The sequence below is a fragment of the Pongo abelii genome, chromosome 17 (assembly GCF_028885655.2).
Source record: "Pongo abelii isolate AG06213 chromosome 17, NHGRI_mPonAbe1-v2.0_pri, whole genome shotgun sequence".
Taxonomy (NCBI): Eukaryota; Metazoa; Chordata; class Mammalia; order Primates; family Hominidae; genus Pongo; species Pongo abelii.
The window spans coordinates 18,606,065-18,628,080 of record NC_072002.2 but is presented as its reverse complement, the minus strand read 5'-3'; positions in this window follow the sequence as shown (position 1 = coordinate 18,628,080).

Genomic DNA, 22,016 nt, shown 5'->3' with positions numbered 1-22,016 from the left:
TCTGAGAATGCTTCTGTCTAGTTTTTATGTGAAGAGATTTCCTTTTCCAACATAGGCCTCGAAGCGCTCCAAATAAACACTTGCAGATTCTACAAAAGGAGTGTTTCGAAACTGCTCTTTCAAGACGAACGTTCAAGTCTGTGAGTTGAATGCACTCATCACACAGAAGTTTCTGAGAATGCTTCTGTCTAGTTTTTATGTGAAGATATTTCCTTTTCCAGCATAGGCCTCAAAACGCTCCAAATATCCTCTTGCAGATTCTACAAAAAGAGTGTTTCAAAACTGTTCTATCAAAAGGAAGGTTCAACTCTGTGAGTTGAATGAATGCATCGTGAAGAACTTTCTGAGAATGCTTCTCTGTAGTTTTTAGGTGAAGATATTCCAAAACCCAGCACAGGCCTCGAAGTGCTCCAAATAACCACTTGCAGATTTTACCAAAAGAGTGTTTCAAAACTGCTCTTTCTATAGGTAAGTTCAAGTCTGTGAGTTGAATGCACTCAACACAAAGAAGTTTCTGAGAATGCTTCTGTTCAGTTTTTATGTGAAGACATTTCCCTTTCCAGCATAGGCCTCAAACGGCTCCAAATATCCACTTGCAGATTCTACAAAAAGAGTGTTTCCAAACTTCTCTATCAATTGGTAGGTTCAACTCTGTGAGTTGAATGAACTCATCACAAAGAAGTTTCTGAGAATCCTTCTCTCTAGCTTTTATGTGAAGATATTTCCTTTTCCAACATAGGCCTCAAGGTGCTCCGAATAAACACTTGCAGATTCTACAAACTTAATGTTTCAAAACTGTTCTATCAAAAGGAACGTTGAAGTCTGTGAGTTGAATGCACTCATCACAAAGAAGTTTCTCAGAATGCTTCCGTCTAGTTTTTAGGTGAAGAGATTTCATTTCCCAGCATAGGCCTCAAAGCGCTCCAAATATCCACTTGCAGATTCTATAAGAAGAGTGTTTCCAAACTGCTCTTTCAAAAGGAAGCTTCAAGTCTGTGAGTTGAATGCACTCATCACAAAGAAGTTTCTGAGAATGCTTCCGTCTAGTTTCTATATGAAGATATTTCCTTTTCCAACATAGGCCCCAAAGTGCTCCAAATAAACCCTTGCAGATTCTACAAAAGGAGTGTTTCAAAACTGCTCTTTCTATAGGTAAGTTCAAGTCTGTGAGTTGAATGCACTCAACACAAAGAAGTTTCTGAGAATGCTTCTGTTCAGTTTTTATGTGAAGATATTTCCTTTTCCAGCATAGGCCTCAAACGGCTCCAAATATCCACTTGCAGATTCTACAAAAAGAGTGTTTCCAAACTTCTCTATCAACTGGTAGGTTCAACTCTGTGAGTTGAATGAACTCATCACAAAGAAGTTTCTGAGAATCCTTCTCTCTAGTTTTTATGTGAAGATATTTCCTTTTCCAACATAGGCCTCAAAGCGCTCCAAATAAACACATGCAGATTCTACAAACGGAGTGTTTCAAAACTGTTCTATCAAAGGGAACGTTCAAGTCTGTGAGTTGAATGTACTCATCACACAGATGTTTCTCAGAATGCTTCTGTCTAGTTTTTAGGTGAAGAGATTTCATTCCCAGCATAGGCCTCAAAGCGCTCCAAATATCCACTTGCAGAATCTACGAAAAGAGTGTTTCAAAGCTGCTCTTTCAAAAGCAAGGTTCAAGTCTGTGTGTTGAATGCACTCATCTGAAAGAAGTTTCTGAGAATGCTTCTGTCTAGTTCTTACGTGAAGATATTTCCTTTTCCAGCTTAGGCCTCAAAGCGCTCCAAATAAACACTTGCAAATTCTACAAAAGGAGTGTTTCAAAAGAGTTCTATCAAAAGGAACGTTCAAGTCTGTGAGTTGAATGCACTTATCATACCGAAGTTTCCTGGAATGCTTCTGTCTAGTTTTTATGTGAAGACACTTCCTTTTACAGCATAGGCCTCAAAGCACTCCAACTATCCACTTTCAGATTCTACAAAAAGAGTGTTTCAAAACTGCTCTATCAAAAGCAAGCTTCAACACTGTGAGTAGAATGCACTCATCACAAAGAAGTTTCTGAGAATGCTTCTGTCTAGTTTTTATGTGAAGAGATTTCCTTTTCCAACATAGGCCTCAAAGCGCTCCAAATAAACACTTGCAGATTCTACAAAAGGAGTGTTTCGAAACTGCTCTTTCAAGAGGAACGTTCAAGTCTGTGAGTTGAATGCCCTCATAACACAGAAGTTTCTGAGAATGCTTCTGTCTAGTTTTTATGTGAAGATATTTCCTTTTCCAGCATAGGCCTCAAAACGCTCCAAATATCCTCTTGCAGATAATACAAAAAGAGTGTTTCAAAACTGTTCTATCAAAAGGAAGGTTCAACTCTGTGAGTTGAATGAATGCATCGTGAAGAACTTTCTGAGAATGCTTCTCTGTAGTTTTTAGGTGAAGATATTCCAAAACCCAGCACAGGCCTCGAAGTGCTCCAAATAACCACTTGCAGATTTTACCAAAAGAGTGTTTCAAAACTGCTCTTTCTACAGGTAAGTTCAAGTCTGTGAGTTGAATGCACTCAACACAAAGAAGTTTCTGAGAATGCTTCTGTTCAGTTTTTATGTGAAGATATTTCCTTTTCCAGCATAGGCCTCAAACGGCTCCAAATATCCACTTGCAGATTCTACAAAAAGAGTGTTTCCAAACTTCTCTATCAATTGGTAGGTTCAACTCTGTGAGTTGAATGAACTCATCACAAAGAAGTTTCTGAGAATCCTTCTCTCTAGCTTTTATGTGAAGATATTTCCTTTTCCAACATAGGCCTCAAGGTGCTAGGAATAAACACCTGCAGATTCTACAAACTTAATGTTTCAAAACTGTTCTATCAAAAGGAACGTTGAAGTCTGTGAGTTGAATGCACTCATCACAAAGAAGTTTCTCAGAATGCTTCCGTCTAGTTTTTAGGTGAAGATATTTCATTTCCCAGCATAGGCCTCAAAGCGCTCCAAATATCCACTTGCAGATTCTATAAGAAGAGTGTTTCCAAACTGCTCTTTCAAAAGGAAGCTTCAAGTCTGTGAGTTGAATGCACTCATCACAAAGAAGTTTCTGAGAATGCTTCCGTCTAGTTTCTATATGAAGATATTTCCTTTTCCAACATAGGCCCCAAAGTGCTCCAAATAAACCCTTGCAGATTCTACAAAAGGAGTGTTTCAAAACTGCTCTTTCTATAGGTAAGTTCAAGTCTGTGAGTTGAATGCACTCAACACAAAGAAGTTTCTGAGAATGCTTCTGTTCAGTTTTTATGTGAAGATATATCCTTTTCCAGCATAGGCCTTAAACGGCTCCAAATATCCACTTGCAGATTCTACAAAAAGAGTGTTTCCAAACTTCTCTATCAATTGGTAGGTTCAACTCTGTGAGTTGAATGAACTCATCACAAAGAAGTTTCTGAGAATCCTTCTCTCTAGTTTTTATGTGAAGATATTTCCTTTTCCAGCATAGGCCTCAAAGCGCTCTAAATAAACACATGCAGATTCTACAAAAGGAGTGTTTCAAAACTGTTCTATCAAAGGGAACGTTCAAGTCTGTGAGTTGAATGTACTCATCACACAGATGTTTCTCAGAATGCTTCTGCCTAGTTTTTAGGTGAAGAGATTTCATTTCCCAGCATAGGCCTCAAAGCGCTCCAAATATCCACTTGCAGAATCTACGAAAAGAGTGTTTCAAAGCTGCTCTTTCAAAAGCAAGGTTCAAGTCTGTGTGTTGAATGCACTCATCCGAAAGAAGTTTCTGAGAATGCTTCTGTCTAGTTCTTACGTGAAGATATTTCCTTTTCCAGCTTAGGCCTCAAAGCGCTCCAAATAAACACTTGCAAATTCTACAAAAGGAGTGTTTCAAAAGAGTTCTATCAAAAGGAACGTTCAAGTCTGTGAGTTGAATGCACTTATCATACCGAAGTTTCCTGGAATGCTTCTGTCTAGTTTTTATGTGAGGACATTTCCTTTTACAGCATAGGCCTCAAAGCACTCCAAATATCCACTTGCAGATTCTACAAAAAGAGTGTTTCAAAACTGCTCTATCAAAAGCAAGCTTCAACACTGTGAGTAGAATGCACTCATCACAAAGAAGTTTCTGAGAATGCTTCTGTCTAGTTTTTATGTGAAGAGATTTCCTTTTCCAACACAGGCCTCAAAGCGCTCCAAATAAACACTTGCAGATTCTATAAAAGGAGTGTTTCGAAACTGCTCTTTCAAGACGAACGTTCAAGTCTGTGAGTTGAATGCACTCATCACACAGAAGTTTCTGAGAATGCTTCTGTCTAGTTTTTATGTGAAGATATTTCCTTTTCCAGCATAGGCCTCAAAACGCTCCAAATATCCTCTTGCAGATTCTACAAAAAGAGTGTTTCAAAACTGTTCTATCAAAAGGAAGGTTCAACTCTGTGAGTTGAATGACTGCATCGTGAAGAACTTTCTGAGAATGCTTCTCTGTAGTTTTTAGGTGAAGATATTCCAAAACCCAGCACAGGCCTCGAAGTGCTCCAAATAACCACTTGCAGATTTTACCAAAAGAGTGTTTCAAAACTGCTCTTTCTATAGGTAAGTTCAAGTCTGTGAGTTGAATGCACTCAACACAAAGAAGTTTCTGAGAATGCTTCTGTTCAGTTTTTATGTGAAGATATTCCCTTTTCCAGCATAGGCCTCAAACGGCTCCAAATATCCACTTGCAGATTCTACAAAAAGAGTGTTTCCAAACTTCTCTATCAATTGGTAGGTTCAACTCTGTGAGTTGAATGAACTCATCACAAAGAAGTTTCTGAGAATCCTTCTCTCTAGCTTTTATGTGAAGATATTTCCTTTTCCAACATAGGCCTCAAGGTGCTCCGAATAAACACTTGCAGATTCTACAAACTTAATGTTTCAAAACTGTTCTATCAAAAGGAACGTTGAAGTCTGTGAGTTGAATGCACTCATCACAAAGAAGTTTCTCAGAATGCTTCCGTCTAGTTTTTAGGTGAAGAGATTTCATTTCCCAGCATAGGCCTCAAAGCGCTCCAAATATCCACTTGCAGATTCTATAAGAAGAGTGTTTCCAAACTGCTCTTTCAAAAGGAAGCTTCAAGTCTGTGAGTTGAATGCACTCATCACAAAGAAGTTTCTGAGAATGCTTCCGTCTAGTTTCTATATGAAGATATTTCCTTTTCCAACATAGGCCCCAAAGTGCTCCAAATAAACCCTTGCAGATTCTACAAAAGGAGTGTTTCAAAACTGCTCTTTCTATAGGTAAGTTCAAGTCTGTGAGTTGAATGCACTCAACACAAAGAAGTTTCTGAGAATGCTTCTGTTCAGTTTTTATGTGAAGATATTTCCTTTTCCAGCATAGGCCTCAAACGGCTCCAAATATCCACTTGCAGATTCTACAAAAACAGTGTTTCCAAACTTCTCTATCAATTGGTAGGTTCAACTCTGTGAGTTGAATGAACTCATCACAAAGAAGTTTCTGAGAATCCTTCTCTCTAGTTTTTATGTGAAGATATTTCCTTTTCCAGCATAGGCCTCAAAGCGCTCCAAATAAACACATGCAGATTCTACAAAAGGAGTGTTTCAAAACTGTTCTATCAAAGGGAACGTTCAAGTGTGTGAGTTGAATGTACTCATCACACAGATGTTTCTCAGAATGCTTCTGTCTAGATTTTAGGTGAAGAGATTTCATTCCCAGCATAGGCCTCAAAGCGCTCCAAATATCCACTTGCAGAATCTACGAAAAGAGTGTTTCAAAGCTGCTCTTTCAAAAGCAAGGTTCAAGTCTGTGTGTTGAATGCACTCATCTGAAAGAAGTTTCTGAGAATGCTTCTGTCTAGTTCTTACGTGAAGATATTTCCTTTTCCAGCTTAGGCCTCAAAGCGCTCCAAATAAACACTTGCAAATTCTACAAAAGGAGTGTTTCAAAAGAGTTCTATCAAAAGGAACGTTCAAGTCTGTGAGTTGAATGCACTTATCATACCGAAGTTTCCTGGAATGCTTCTGTCTAGTTTTTATGTGAGGACATTTCCTTTTACAGCATAGGCCTCAAAGCACTCCAAATATCCACTTGCAGATTCTACAAAAAGAGTGTTTCAAAACTGCTCTATCAAAAGCAAGCTTCAACACTGTGAGTAGAATGCACTCATCACAAAGAAGTTTCTGAGAATGCTTCTGTCTAGTTTTTATGTGAAGAGATTTCCTTTTCCAACACAGGCCTCAAAGCGCTCCAAATAAACACTTGCAGATTCTATAAAAGGAGTGTTTCGAAACTGCTCTTTCAAGACGAACGTTCAAGTCTGTGAGTTGAATGCACTCATCACACAGAAGTTTCTGAGAATGCTTCTGTCTAGTTTTTATGTGAAGATATTTCCTTTTCCAGCATAGGCCTCAAAACGCTCCAAATATCCTCTTGCAGATTCTACAAAAAGAGTGTTTCAAAACTGTTCTATCAAAAGGAAGGTTCAACTCTGTGAGTTGAATGACTGCATCGTGAAGAACTTTCTGAGAATGCTTCTCTGTAGTTTTTAGGTGAAGATATTCCAAAACCCAGCACAGGCCTCGAAGTGCTCCAAATAACCACTTGCAGATTTTACCAAAAGAGTGTTTCAAAACTGCTCTTTCTATAGGTAAGTTCAAGTCTGTGAGTTGAATGCACTCAACACAAAGAAGTTTCTGAGAATGCTTCTGTTCAGTTTTTATGTGAAGATATTCCCTTTTCCAGCATAGGCCTCAAACGGCTCCAAATATCCACTTGCAGATTCTACAAAAAGAGTGTTTCCAAACTTCTCTATCAATTGGTAGGTTCAACTCTGTGAGTTGAATGAACTCATCACAAAGAAGTTTCTGAGAATCCTTCTCTCTAGCTTTTATGTGAAGATATTTCCTTTTCCAACATAGGCCTCAAGGTGCTCCGAATAAACACTTGCAGATTCTACAAACTTAATGTTTAAAAACTGTTCTATCAAAAGGAACGTTGAAGTCTGTGAGTTGAATGCACTCATCACAAAGAAGTTTCTCAGAATGCTTCCGTCTAGTTTTTAGGTGAAGAGATTTCATTTCCCAGCATAGGCCTCAAAGCGCTCCAAATATCCACTTGCAGATTCTATAAGAAGAGTGTTTCCAAACTGCTCTTTCAAAAGGAAGCTTCAAGTCTGTGAGTTGAATGCACTCATCACAAAGAAGTTTCTGAGAATGCTTCCGTCTAGTTTCTATATGAAGATATTTCCTTTTCCAACATAGGCCCCAAAGTGCTCCAAATAAACCCTTGCAGATTCTACAAAAGGAGTGTTTCAAAACTGCTCTTTCTATAGGTAAGTTCAAGTCTGTGAGTTGAATGCACTCAACACAAAGAAGTTTCTGAGAATGCTTCTGTTCAGTTTTTATGTGAAGATATTTCCTTTTCCAGCATAGGCCTCAAACGGCTCCAAATATCCACTTGCAGATTCTACAAAAAGAGTGTTTCCAAACTTCTCTATCAATTGGTAGGTTCAACTCTGTGAGTTGAATGAACTCATCACAAAGAAGTTTCTGAGAATCCTTCTCTCTAGTTTTTATGTGAAGATATTTCCTTTTCCAGCATAGGCCTCAAAGCGCTCCAAATAAACACATGCAGATTCTACAAAAGGAGTGTTTCAAAACTGTTCTATCAAAGGGAACGTTCAAGTGTGTGAGTTGAATGTACTCATCACACAGATGTTTCTCAGAATGCTTCTGTCTAGATTTTAGGTGAAGAGATTTCATTCCCAGCATAGGCCTCAAAGCGCTCCAAATATCCACTTGCAGAATCTACGAAAAGAGTGTTTCAAAGCTGCTCTTTCAAAAGCAAGGTTCAAGTCTGTGTGTTGAATGCACTCATCTGAAAGAAGTTTCTGAGAATGCTTCTGTCTAGTTCTTACGTGAAGATATTTCCTTTTCCAGCTTAGGCCTCAAAGCGCTCCAAATAAACACTTGCAAATTCTACAAAAGGAGTGTTTCAAAAGAGTTCTATCAAAAGGAAAGTTCAAGTCTGTGAGTTGAATGCACTTATCATTCCGAAGTTTCCTGGAATGCTTCTGTCTAGTTTTTATGTGAAGACATTTCCTTTTCCAGCATAGGCCTCAAAGCACTCCAAATATCCACTTGCAGATTCTACAAAAAGAGTGTTTCAAAACTGCTCTATCAAAAGCAAGCTTCAACACTGTGAGTAGAATGCACTCATCACAAAGAAGTTTCTGAGAATGCTTCTGTCTAGTTTTTATGTGAAGAGATTTCCTTTTCCAACATAGGCCTCGAAGCGCTCCAAATAAACACTTGCAGATTCTACAAAAGGAGTGTTTCGAAACTGCTCTTTCAAGACGAACGTTCAAGTCTGTGAGTTGAATGCCCTCATCACACAGAAGTTTCTGAGAATGCTTCTGTCTAGTTTTTATGTGAAGATATTTCCTTTTCCAGCATAGGCCTCAAAACGCTCCAAATATCCTCTTGCAGATTCTACAAAAAGAGTGTTTCAAAACTGTTCTATCAAAAGGAAGGTTCAACTCTGTGAGTTGAATGAATGCATCGTGAAGAACTTTCTGAGAATGCTTCTCTGTAGTTTTTAGGTGAAGATATTCCAAAACCCAGCACAGGCCTCGAAGTGCTCCAAATAACCACTTGCAGATTTTACCAAAAGAGTGTTTCAAAACTGCTCTTTCTATAGGTAAGTTCAAGTCTGTGAGTTGAATGCACTCAACACAAAGAAGTTTCTGAGAATGCTTCTGTTCAGTTTTTATGTGAAGATATTCCCTTTTCCAGCATAGGCCTCAAACGGCTCCAAATATCCACTTGCAGATTCTACAAAAAGAGTGTTTCCAAACTTCTCTATCAATTGGTAGGTTCAACTCTGTGAGTTGAATGAACTCATCACAAAGAAGTTTCTGAGAATCCTTCTCTCTAGCTTTTATGTGAAGATATTTCCTTTTCCAACATAGGCCTCAAGGTGCTCCGAATAAACACCTGCAGATTCTACAAACTTAATGTTTCAAAACTGTTCTATCAAAAGGAACGTTGAAGTCTGTGAGTTGAATGCACTCATCACAAAGAAGTTTCTCAGAATGCTTCCGTCTAGTTTTTAGGTGAAGAGATTTCATTTCCCAGCATAGGCCTCAAAGCGCTCCAAATATCCACTTGCAGATTCTATAAGAAGAGTGTTTCCAAACTGCTCTTTCAAAAGGAAGCTTCAAGTCTGTGAGTTGAATGCACTCATCACAAAGAAGTTTCTGAGAATGCTTCCGTCTAGTTTCTATATGAAGATATTTCCTTTTCCAACATAGGCCCCAAAGTGCTCCAAATAAACCCTTGCAGATTCTACAAAAGGAGTGTTTCAAAACTGCTCTTTCTATAGGTAAGTTCAAGTCTGTGAGTTGAATGCACTCAACACAAAGAAGTTTCTGAGAATGCTTCTGTTCAGTTTTTATGTGAAGATATTTCCTTTTCCAGCATAGGCCTCAAACGGCTCCAAATATCCACTTGCAGATTCTACAAAAACAGTGTTTCCAAACTTCTCTATCAATTGGTAGGTTCAACTCTGTGAGTTGAATGAACTCATCACAAAGAAGTTTCTGAGAATCCTTCTCTCTAGTTTTTATGTGAAGATATTTCCTTTTCCAGCATAGGCCTCAAAGCGCTCCAAATAAACACCTGCAGATTCTACAAACGGAGTGTTTCAAAACTGTTCTATCAAAGGGAACGTTCAAGTCTGTGAGTTGAATGTACTCATCACACAGATGTTTCTCAGAATGCTTCTGTCTAGTTTTTAGGTGAAGAGATTTCATTCCCAGCATAGGCCTCAAAGCGCTCCAAATATCCACTTGCAGAATCTACGAAAAGAGTGTTTCAAAGCTGCTCTTTCAAAAGCAAGGTTCAAGTCTGTGTGTTGAATGCACTCATCCGAAAGAAGTTTCTGAGAATGCTTCTGTCTAGTTCTTACGTGAAGATATTTCCTTTTCCAGCTTAGGCCTCAAAGCGCTCCAAATAAACACTTGCAAATTCTACAAAAGGAGTGTTTCAAAAGAGTTCTATCAAAAGGAACGTTCAAGTCTGTGAGTTGAATGCACTTATCATACCGAAGTTTCCTGGAATGCTTCTGTCTAGTTTTTATGTGAGGACATTTCCTTTTACAGCATAGGCCTCAAAGCACTCCAAATATCCACTTGCAGATTCTACAAAAAGAGTGTTTCAAAACTGCTCTATCAAAAGCAAGCTTCAACACTGTGAGTAGAATGCACTCATCACAAAGAAGTTTCTGAGAATGCTTCTGTCTAGTTTTTATGTGAAGAGATTTCCTTTTCCAACACAGGCCTCAAAGCGCTCCAAATAAACACTTGCAGATTCTATAAAAGGAGTGTTTCGAAACTGCTCTTTCAAGACGAACGTTCAAGTCTGTGAGTTGAATGCACTCATCACACAGAAGTTTCTGAGAATGCTTCTGTCTAGTTTTTATGTGAAGATATTTCCTTTTCCAGCATAGGCCTCAAAACGCTCCAAATATCCTCTTGCAGATTCTACAAAAAGAGTGTTTCAAAACTGTTCTATCAAAAGGAAGGTTCAACTCTGTGAGTTGAATGACTGCATCGTGAAGAACTTTCTGAGAATGCTTCTCTGTAGTTTTTAGGTGAAGATATTCCAAAACCCAGCACAGGCCTCGAAGTGCTCCAAATAACCACTTGCAGATTTTACCAAAAGAGTGTTTCAAAACTGCTCTTTCTATAGGTAAGTTCAAGTCTGTGAGTTGAATGCACTCAACACAAAGAAGTTTCTGAGAATGCTTCTGTTCAGTTTTTATGTGAAGATATTCCCTTTTCCAGCATAGGCCTCAAACGGCTCCAAATATCCACTTGCAGATTCTACAAAAAGAGTGTTTCCAAACTTCTCTATCAATTGGTAGGTTCAACTCTGTGAGTTGAATGAACTCATCACAAAGAAGTTTCTGAGAATCCTTCTCTCTAGCTTTTATGTGAAGATATTTCCTTTTCCAACATAGGCCTCAAGGTGCTCCGAATAAACACTTGCAGATTCTACAAACTTAATGTTTCAAAACTGTTCTATCAAAAGGAACGTTGAAGTCTGTGAGTTGAATGCACTCATCACAAAGAAGTTTCTCAGAATGCTTCCGTCTAGTTTTTAGGTGAAGAGATTTCATTTCCCAGCATAGGCCTCAAAGCGCTCCAAATATCCACTTGCAGATTCTATAAGAAGAGTGTTTCCAAACTGCTCTTTCAAAAGGAAGCTTCAAGTCTGTGAGTTGAATGCACTCATCACAAAGAAGTTTCTGAGAATGCTTCCGTCTAGTTTCTATATGAAGATATTTCCTTTTCCAACATAGGCCCCAAAGTGCTCCAAATAAACCCTTGCAGATTCTACAAAAGGAGTGTTTCAAAACTGCTCTTTCTATAGGTAAGTTCAAGTCTGTGAGTTGAATGCACTCAACACAAAGAAGTTTCTGAGAATGCTTCTGTTCAGTTTTTATGTGAAGATATTTCCTTTTCCAGCATAGGCCTCAAACGGCTCCAAATATCCACTTGCAGATTCTACAAAAACAGTGTTTCCAAACTTCTCTATCAATTGGTAGGTTCAACTCTGTGAGTTGAATGAACTCATCACAAAGAAGTTTCTGAGAATCCTTCTCTCTAGTTTTTATGTGAAGATATTTCCTTTTCCAGCATAGGCCTCAAAGCGCTCCAAATAAACACATGCAGATTCTACAAAAGGAGTGTTTCAAAACTGTTCTATCAAAGGGAACGTTCAAGTGTGTGAGTTGAATGTACTCATCACACAGATGTTTCTCAGAATGCTTCTGTCTAGATTTTAGGTGAAGAGATTTCATTCCCAGCATAGGCCTCAAAGCGCTCCAAATATCCACTTGCAGAATCTACGAAAAGAGTGTTTCAAAGCTGCTCTTTCAAAAGCAAGGTTCAAGTCTGTGTGTTGAATGCACTCATCTGAAAGAAGTTTCTGAGAATGCTTCTGTCTAGTTCTTACGTGAAGATATTTCCTTTTCCAGCTTAGGCCTCAAAGCGCTCCAAATAAACACTTGCAAATTCTACAAAAGGAGTGTTTCAAAAGAGTTCTATCAAAAGGAACGTTCAAGTCTGTGAGTTGAATGCACTTATCATACCGAAGTTTCCTGGAATGCTTCTGTCTAGTTTTTATGTGAGGACATTTCCTTTTACAGCATAGGCCTCAAAGCACTCCAAATATCCACTTGCAGATTCTACAAAAAGAGTGTTTCAAAACTGCTCTATCAAAAGCAAGCTTCAACACTGTGAGTAGAATGCACTCATCACAAAGAAGTTTCTGAGAATGCTTCTGTCTAGTTTTTATGTGAAGAGATTTCCTTTTCCAACACAGGCCTCAAAGCGCTCCAAATAAACACTTGCAGATTCTATAAAAGGAGTGTTTCGAAACTGCTCTTTCAAGACGAACGTTCAAGTCTGTGAGTTGAATGCACTCATCACACAGAAGTTTCTGAGAATGCTTCTGTCTAGTTTTTATGTGAAGATATTTCCTTTTCCAGCATAGGCCTCAAAACGCTCCAAATATCCTCTTGCAGATTCTACAAAAAGAGTGTTTCAAAACTGTTCTATCAAAAGGAAGGTTCAACTCTGTGAGTTGAATGACTGCATCGTGAAGAACTTTCTGAGAATGCTTCTCTGTAGTTTTTAGGTGAAGATATTCCAAAACCCAGCACAGGCCTCGAAGTGCTCCAAATAACCACTTGCAGATTTTACCAAAAGAGTGTTTCAAAACTGCTCTTTCTATAGGTAAGTTCAAGTCTGTGAGTTGAATGCACTCAACACAAAGAAGTTTCTGAGAATGCTTCTGTTCAGTTTTTATGTGAAGATATTCCCTTTTCCAGCATAGGCCTCAAACGGCTCCAAATATCCACTTGCAGATTCTACAAAAAGAGTGTTTCCAAACTTCTCTATCAATTGGTAGGTTCAACTCTGTGAGTTGAATGAACTCATCACAAAGAAGTTTCTGAGAATCCTTCTCTCTAGCTTTTATGTGAAGATATTTCCTTTTCCAACATAGGCCTCAAGGTGCTCCGAATAAACACTTGCAGATTCTACAAACTTAATGTTTCAAAACTGTTCTATCAAAAGGAACGTTGAAGTCTGTGAGTTGAATGCACTCATCACAAAGAAGTTTCTCAGAATGCTTCCGTCTAGTTTTTAGGTGAAGAGATTTCATTTCCCAGCATAGGCCTCAAAGCGCTCCAAATATCCACTTGCAGATTCTATAAGAAGAGTGTTTCCAAACTGCTCTTTCAAAAGGAAGCTTCAAGTCTGTGAGTTGAATGCACTCATCACAAAGAAGTTTCTGAGAATGCTTCCGTCAAGTTTCTATATGAAGATATTTCCTTTTCCAACATAGGCCCCAAAGTGCTCCAAATAAACCCTTGCAGATTCTACAAAAGGAGTGTTTCAAAACTGCTCTTTCTATAGGTAAGTTCAAGTCTGTGAGTTGAATGCACTCAACACAAAGAAGTTTCTGAGAATGCTTCTGTTCAGTTTTTATGTGAAGATATTTCCTTTTCCAGCATAGGCCTCAAACGGCTCCAAATATCCACTTGCAGATTCTACAAAAAGAGTGTTTCCAAACTTCTCTATCAATTGGTAGGTTCAACTCTGTGAGTTGAATGAACTCATCACAAAGAAGTTTCTGAGAATCCTTCTCTCTAGTTTTTATGTGAAGATATTTCCTTTTCCAGCATAGGCCTCAAAGCGCTCCAAATAAACACATGCAGATTCTACAAAAGGAGTGTTTCAAAACTGTTCTATCAAAGGGAACGTTCAAGTGTGTGAGTTGAATGTACTCATCACACAGATGTTTCTCAGAATGCTTCTGTCTAGATTTTAGGTGAAGAGATTTCATTCCCAGCATAGGCCTCAAAGCGCTCCAAATATCCACTTGCAGAATCTACGAAAAGAGTGTTTCAAAGCTGCTCTTTCAAAAGCAAGGTTCAAGTCTGTGTGTTGAATGCACTCATCTGAAAGAAGTTTCTGAGAATGCTTCTGTCTAGTTCTTACGTGAAGATATTTCCTTTTCCAGCTTAGGCCTCAAAGCGCTCCAAATAAACACTTGCAAATTCTACAAAAGGAGTGTTTCAAAAGAGTTCTATCAAAAGGAAAGTTCAAGTCTGTGAGTTGAATGCACTTATCATACCGAAGTTTCCTGGAATGCTTCTGTCTAGTTTTTATGTGAAGACATTTCCTTTTCCAGCATAGGCCTCAAAGCACTCCAAATATCCACTTGCAGATTCTACAAAAAGAGTGTTTCAAAACTGCTCTATCAAAAGCAAGCTTCAACACTGTGAGTAGAATGCACTCATCACAAAGAAGTTTCTGAGAATGCTTCTGTCTAGTTTTTATGTGAAGAGATTTCCTTTTCCAACATAGGCCTCGAAGCGCTCCAAATAAACACTTGCAGATTCTACAAAAGGAGTGTTTCGAAACTGCTCTTTCAAGACGAACGTTCAAGTCTGTGAGTTGAATGCACTCATCACACAGAAGTTTCTGAGAATGCTTCTGTCTAGTTTTTATGTGAAGATATTTCCTTTTCCAGCATAGGCCTCAAAACGCTCCAAATATCCTCTTGCAGATTCTACAAAAAGAGTGTTTCAAAACTGTTCTATCAAAAGGAAGGTTCAACTCTGTGAGTTGAATGAATGCATCGTGAAGAACTTTCTGAGAATGCTTCTCTGTAGTTTTTAGGTGAAGATATTCCAAAACCCAGCACAGGCCTCGAAGTGCTCCAAATAACCACTTGCAGATTTTACCAAAAGAGTGTTTCAAAACTGCTCTTTCTATAGGTAAGTTCAAGTCTGTGAGTTGAATGCACTCAACACAAAGAAGTTTCTGAGAATGCTTCTGTTCAGTTTTTATGTGAAGATATTCCCTTTTCCAGCATAGGCCTCAAACGGCTCCAAATATCCACTTGCAGATTCTACAAAAAGAGTGTTTCCAAACTTCTCTATCAATTGGTAGGTTCAACTCTGTGAGTTGAATGAACTCATCACAAAGAAGTTTCTGAGAATCCTTCTCTCTAGCTTTTATGTGAAGATATTTCCTTTTCCAACATAGGCCTCAAGGTGCTCCGAATAAACACTTGCAGATTCTACAAACTTAATGTTTCAAAACTGTTCTATCAAAAGGAACGTTGAAGTCTGTGAGTTGAATGCACTCATCACAAAGAAGTTTCTCAGAATGCTTCCGTCTAGTTTTTAGGTGAAGAGATTTCATTTCCCAGCATAGGCCTCAAAGCGCTCCAAATATCCACTTGCAGATTCTATAAGAAGAGTGTTTCCAAACTGCTCTTTCAAAAGGAAGCTTCAAGTCTGTGAGTTGAATGCACTCATCACAAAGAAGTTTCTGAGAATGCTTCCGTCTAGTTTCTATATGAAGATATTTCCTTTTCCAACATAGGCCCCAAAGTGCTCCAAATAAACCCTTGCAGATTCTACAAAAGGAGTGTTTCAAAACTGCTCTTTCTATAGGTAAGTTCAAGTCTGTGAGTTGAATGCACTCAACACAAAGAAGTTTCTGAGAATGCTTCTGTTCAGTTTTTATGTGAAGATATTTCCTTTTCCAGCATAGGCCTCAAACGGTTCCAAATATCCACTTGCAGATTCTACAAAAACAGTGTTTCCAAACTTCTCTATCAATTGGTAGGTTCAACTCTGTGAGTTGAATGAACTCATCACAAAGAAGTTTCTGAGAATCCTTCTCTCTAGTTTTTATGTGAAGATATTTCCTTTTCCAGCATAGGCCTCAAAGCGCTCCAAATAAACACATGCAGATTCTACAAAAGGAGTGTTTCAAAACTGTTCTATCAAAGGGAACGTTCAAGTGTGTGAGTTGAATGTACTCATCACAGAGATGTTTCTCAGAATGCTTCTGTCTAGATTTTAGGTGAAGAGATTTCATTCCCAGCATAGGCCTCAAAGCGCTCCAAATATCCACTTGCAGAATCTACGAAAAGAGTGTTTCAAAGCTGCTCTTTCAAAAGCAAGGTTCAAGTCTGTGTGTTGAATGCACTCATCTGAAAGAAGTCTCTGAGAATGCTTCTGTCTAGTTCTTACGTGAAGATATTTCCTTTTCCAGCTTAGGCCTCAAAGCGCTCCAAATAAACACTTGCAAATTCTACAAAAGGAGTGTTTCAAAAGAGTTCTATCAAAAGGAAAGTTCAAGTCTGTGAGTTGAATGCACTTATCATACCGAAGTTTCCTGGAATGCTTCTGTCTAGTTTTTATGTGAAGACATTTCCTTTTCCAGCATAGGCCTCAAAGCACTCCAAATATCCACTTGCAGATTCTACAAAAAGAGTGTTTCAAAACTGCTCTATCAAAAGCAAGCTTCAACACTGTGAGTAGAATGCACTCATCACAAAGAAGTTTCTGAGAATGCTTCTGTCTAGTTTTTATGTGAAGAGATTTCCTTTTCCAACATAGGCCTCGAAGCGCTCCAAATAAACACTTGCAGATTCTACAAAAGGAGTGTTTCGAAACTGCTCTTTCAAGACGAACGTTCAAGTCTGTGAGTTGAATGCACTCATCACACAGAAGTTTCTGAGAATGCTTCTGTCTAGTTTTTATGTGAAGATATTTCCTTTTCCAGCATAGGCCTCAAAACGCTCCAAATATCCTCTTGCAGATTCTACAAAAAGAGTGTTTCAAAACTGTTCTATCAAAAGGAAGGTTCAACTCTGTGAGTTGAATGAATGCATCGTGAAGAACTTTCTGAGAATGCTTCTCTGTAGTTTTTAGGTGAAGATATTCCAAAACCCAGCACAGGCCTCGAAGTGCTCCAAATAACCACTTGCAGATTTTACCAAAAGAGTGTTTCAAAACTGCTCTTTCTATAGGTAAGTTCAAGTCTGTGAGTTGAATGCACTCAACACAAAGAAGTTTCTGAGAATGCTTCTGTTCAGTTTTTATGTGAAGACATTTCCTTTTCCAGCATAGGCCTCAAACGGCTCCAAATATCCACTTGCAGATTCTACAAAAAGAGTGTTTCCAAACTTCTCTATCAATTGGTAGGTTCAACTCTGTGAGTTGAATGAACTCATCACAAAGAAGTTTCTGAGAATCCTTCTCTCTAGCTTTTATGTGAAGATATTTCCTTTTCCAACATAGGCCTCAAGGTGCTCCGAATAAACACTTGCAGATTCTACAAACTTAATGTTTCAAAACTGTTCTATCAAAAGGAACGTTGAAGTCTGTGAGTTGAATGCACTCATCACAAAGAAGTTTCTCAGAATGCTTCCGTCTAGTTTTTAGGTGAAGAGATTTCATTTCCCAGCATAGGCCTCAAAGCGCTCCAAATATCCACTTGCAGATTCTATAAGAAGAGTGTTTCCAAACTGCTCTTTCAAAAGGAAGCTTCAAGTCTGTGAGTTGAATGCACTCATCACAAAGAAGTTTCTGAGAATGCTTCCGTCTAGTTTCTATATGAAGATATTTCCTTTTCCAACATAGGCCCCAAAGTGCTCCAAATAAACCCTTGCAGATTCTACAAAAGGAGTGTTTCAAAACTGCTCTTTCTATAGGTAAGTTCAAGTCTGTGAGTTGAATGCACTCAACACAAAGAAGTTTCTGAGAATGCTTCTGTTCAGTTTTTATGTGAAGATATTTCCTTTTCCAGCATAGGCCTCAAACGGCTCCAAATATCCACTTGCAGATTCTACAAAAAGAGTGTTTCCAAACTTCTCTATCAACTGGTAGGTTCAACTCTGTGAGTTGAATGAACTCATCACAAAGAAGTTTCTGAGAATCCTTCTCTCTAGTTTTTATGTGAAGATATTTCCTTTTCCAACATAGGCCTCAAAGCGCTCCAAATAAACACATGCAGATTCTACAAACGGAGTGTTTCAAAACTGTTCTATCAAAGGGAACGTTCAAGTCTGTGAGTTGAATGTACTCATCACACAGATGTTTCTCAGAATGCTTCTGTCTAGTTTTTAGGTGAAGAGATTTCATTCCCAGCATAGGCCTCAAAGCGCTCCAAATATCCACTTGCAGAATCTACGAAAAGAGTGTTTCAAAGCTGCTCTTTCAAAAGCAAGGTTCAAGTCTGTGTGTTGAATGCACTCATCTGAAAGAAGTTTCTGAGAATGCTTCTGTCTAGTTCTTACGTGAAGATATTTCCTTTTCCAGCTTAGGCCTCAAAGCGCTCCAAATAAACACTTGCAAATTCTACAAAAGGAGTGTTTCAAAAGAGTTCTATCAAAAGGAACGTTCAAGTCTGTGAGTTGAATGCACTTATCATACCGAAGTTTCCTGGAATGCTTCTGTCTAGTTTTTATGTGAAGACACTTCCTTTTACAGCATAGGCCTCAAAGCACTCCAACTATCCACTTTCAGATTCTACAAAAAGAGTGTTTCAAAACTGCTCTATCAAAAGCAAGCTTCAACACTGTGAGTAGAATGCACTCATCACAAAGAAGTTTCTGAGAATGCTTCTGTCTAGTTTTTATGTGAAGAGATTTCCTTTTCCAACATAGGCCTCAAAGCGCTCCAAATAAACACTTGCAGATTCTACAAAAGGAGTGTTTCGAAACTGCTCTTTCAAGAGGAACGTTCAAGTCTGTGAGTTGAATGCCCTCATAACACAGAAGTTTCTGAGAATGCTTCTGTCTAGTTTTTATGTGAAGATATTTCCTTTTCCAGCATAGGCCTCAAAACGCTCCAAATATCCTCTTGCAGATAATACAAAAAGAGTGTTTCAAAACTGTTCTATCAAAAGGAAGGTTCAACTCTGTGAGTTGAATGAATGCATCGTGAAGAACTTTCTGAGAATGCTTCTCTGTAGTTTTTAGGTGAAGATATTCCAAAACCCAGCACAGGCCTCGAAGTGCTCCAAATAACCACTTGCAGATTTTACCAAAAGAGTGTTTCAAAACTGCTCTTTCTACAGGTAAGTTCAAGTCTGTGAGTTGAATGCACTCAACACAAAGAAGTTTCTGAGAATGCTTCTGTTCAGTTTTTATGTGAAGATATTTCCTTTTCCAGCATAGGCCTCAAACGGCTCCAAATATCCACTTGCAGATTCTACAAAAAGAGTGTTTCCAAACTTCTCTATCAATTGGTAGGTTCAACTCTGTGAGTTGAATGAACTCATCACAAAGAAGTTTCTGAGAATCCTTCTCTCTAGCTTTTATGTGAAGATATTTCCTTTTCCAACATAGGCCTCAAGGTGCTAGGAATAAACACCTGCAGATTCTACAAACTTAATGTTTCAAAACTGTTCTATCAAAAGGAACGTTGAAGTCTGTGAGTTGAATGCACTCATCACAAAGAAGTTTCTCAGAATGCTTCCGTCTAGTTTTTAGGTGAAGAGATTTCATTTCCCAGCATAGGCCTCAAAGCGCTCCAAATATCCACTTGCAGATTCTATAAGAAGAGTGTTTCCAAACTGCTCTTTCAAAAGGAAGCTTCAAGTCTGTGAGTTGAATGCACTCATCACAAAGAAGTTTCTGAGAATGCTTCCGTCTAGTTTCTATATGAAGATATTTCCTTTTCCAACATAGGCCCCAAAGTGCTCCAAATAAACCCTTGCAGATTCTACAAAAGGAGTGTTTCAAAACTGCTCTTTCTATAGGTAAGTTCAAGTCTGTGAGTTGAATGCACTCAACACAAAGAAGTTTCTGAGAATGCTTCTGTTCAGTTTTTATGTGAAGATATATCCTTTTCCAGCATAGGCCTTAAACGGCTCCAAATATCCACTTGCAGATTCTACAAAAAGAGTGTTTCCAAACTTCTCTATCAATTGGTAGGTTCAACTCTGTGAGTTGAATGAACTCATCACAAAGAAGTTTCTGAGAATCCTTCTCTCTAGTTTTTATGTGAAGATATTTCCTTTTCCAGCATAGGCCTCAAAGCGCTCTAAATAAACACATGCAGATTCTACAAAAGGAGTGTTTCAAAACTGTTCTATCAAAGGGAACGTTCAAGTCTGTGAGTTGAATGTACTCATCACACAGATGTTTCTCAGAATGCTTCTGCCTAGTTTTTAGGTGAAGAGATTTCATTTCCCAGCATAGGCCTCAAAGCGCTCCAAATATCCACTTGCAGAATCTACGAAAAGAGTGTTTCAAAGCTGCTCTTTCAAAAGCAAGGTTCAAGTCTGTGTGTTGAATGCACTCATCCGAAAGAAGTTTCTGAGAATGCTTCTGTCTAGTTCTTACGTGAAGATATTTCCTTTTCCAGCTTAGGCCTCAAAGCGCTCCAAATAAACACTTGCAAATTCTACAAAAGGAGTGTTTCAAAAGAGTTGTATCAAAAGGAACGTTCAAGTCTGTGAGTTGAATGCACTTGTCATACCGAAGTTTCCTGGAATGCTTCTGTCTAGTTTTTATGTGAAGACATTTCCTTTTCCAGCATAGGCCTCAAAGCACTCCAAATATCCACTTGCAGATTCTACAAAAAGAGTGTTTCAAAACTGCTCTATCAAAAGCAAGCTTCAACACTGTGAGTAGAATGCACTCATCACAAAGAAGTTTCTGAGAATGCTTCTGTCTAGTTTTTATGTGAAGATATTTCCTTTTCCAACATAGGCCTCAAAGCGCTCCAAATAAACACTTGCAGATTCTACAAAAGGAGTGTTTCAAAACTGCTCTTTCAAGAGGAACGTTCAAGTCTGTGAGTTGAATGCACTCATCACACAGAAGTTTCTGAGAATGCTTCTGTCTAGTTTTTATGTGAAGACATTTCCTTTTCCAGCATAGGCCTCAAAACGCTCCAAATATCCTCTTGCAGATTCTACAAAAAGAGTGTTTCAAAACTGTTCTATCAAAAGGAAGGTTCAACTCTGTGAGTTGAATGACTGCATCGTGAAGAACTTTCTGAGAATGCTTCTCTGTAGTTTTTAGGTGAAGATATTCCAAAACCCAGCACAGGCCTCGAAGTGCTCCAAATAACCACTTGCAGATTTTACCAAAAGAGTGTTTCAAAACTGCTCTTTCTATAGGTAAGTTCAAGTCTGTGAGTTGAATGCACTCAACACAAAGAAGTTTCTGAGAATGCTTCTGTTCAGTTTTTATGTGAAGATATTCCCTTTTCCAGCATAGGCCTCAAACGGCTCCAAATATCCACTTGCAGATTCTACAAAAAGAGTGTTTCCAAACTTCTCTATCAATTGGTAGGTTCAACTCTGTGAGTTGAATGAACTCATCACAAAGAAGTTTCTGAGAATCCTTCTCTCTAGCTTTTATGTGAAGATATTTCCTTTTCCAACATAGGCCTCAAGGTGCTCCGAATAAACACTTGCAGATTCTACAAACTTAATGTTTCAAAACTGTTCTATCAAAAGGAACGTTGAAGTCTGTGAGTTGAATGCACTCATCACAAAGAAGTTTCTCAGAATGCTTCCGTCTAGTTTTTAGGTGAAGAGATTTCATTTCCCAGCATAGGCCTCAAAGCGCTCCAAATATCCACTTGCAGATTCTATAAGAAGAGTGTTTCCAAACTGCTCTTTCAAAAGGAAGCTTCAAGTCTGTGAGTTGAATGCACTCATCACAAAGAAGTTTCTGAGAATGCTTCCGTCTAGTTTCTATATGAAGATATTTCCTTTTCCAACATAGGCCCCAAAGTGCTCCAAATAAACCCTTGCAGATTCTACAAAAGGAGTGTTTCAAAACTGCTCTTTCTATAGGTAAGTTCAAGTCTGTGAGTTGAATGCACTCAACACAAAGAAGTTTCTGAGAATGCTTCTGTTCAGTTTTTATGTGAAGATATTTCCTTTTCCAGCATAGGCCTCAAACGGCTCCAAATATCCACTTGCAGATTCTACAAAAAGAGTGTTTCCAAACTTCTCTATCAATTGGTAGGTTCAACTCTGTGAGTTGAATGAACTCATCACAAAGAAGTTTCTGAGAATCCTTCTCTCTAGTTTTTATGTGAAGATATTTCCTTTTCCAGCATAGGCCTCAAAGCGCTCCAAATAAACACATGCAGATTCTACAAAAGGAGTGTTTCAAAACTGTTCTATCAAAGGGAACGTTCAA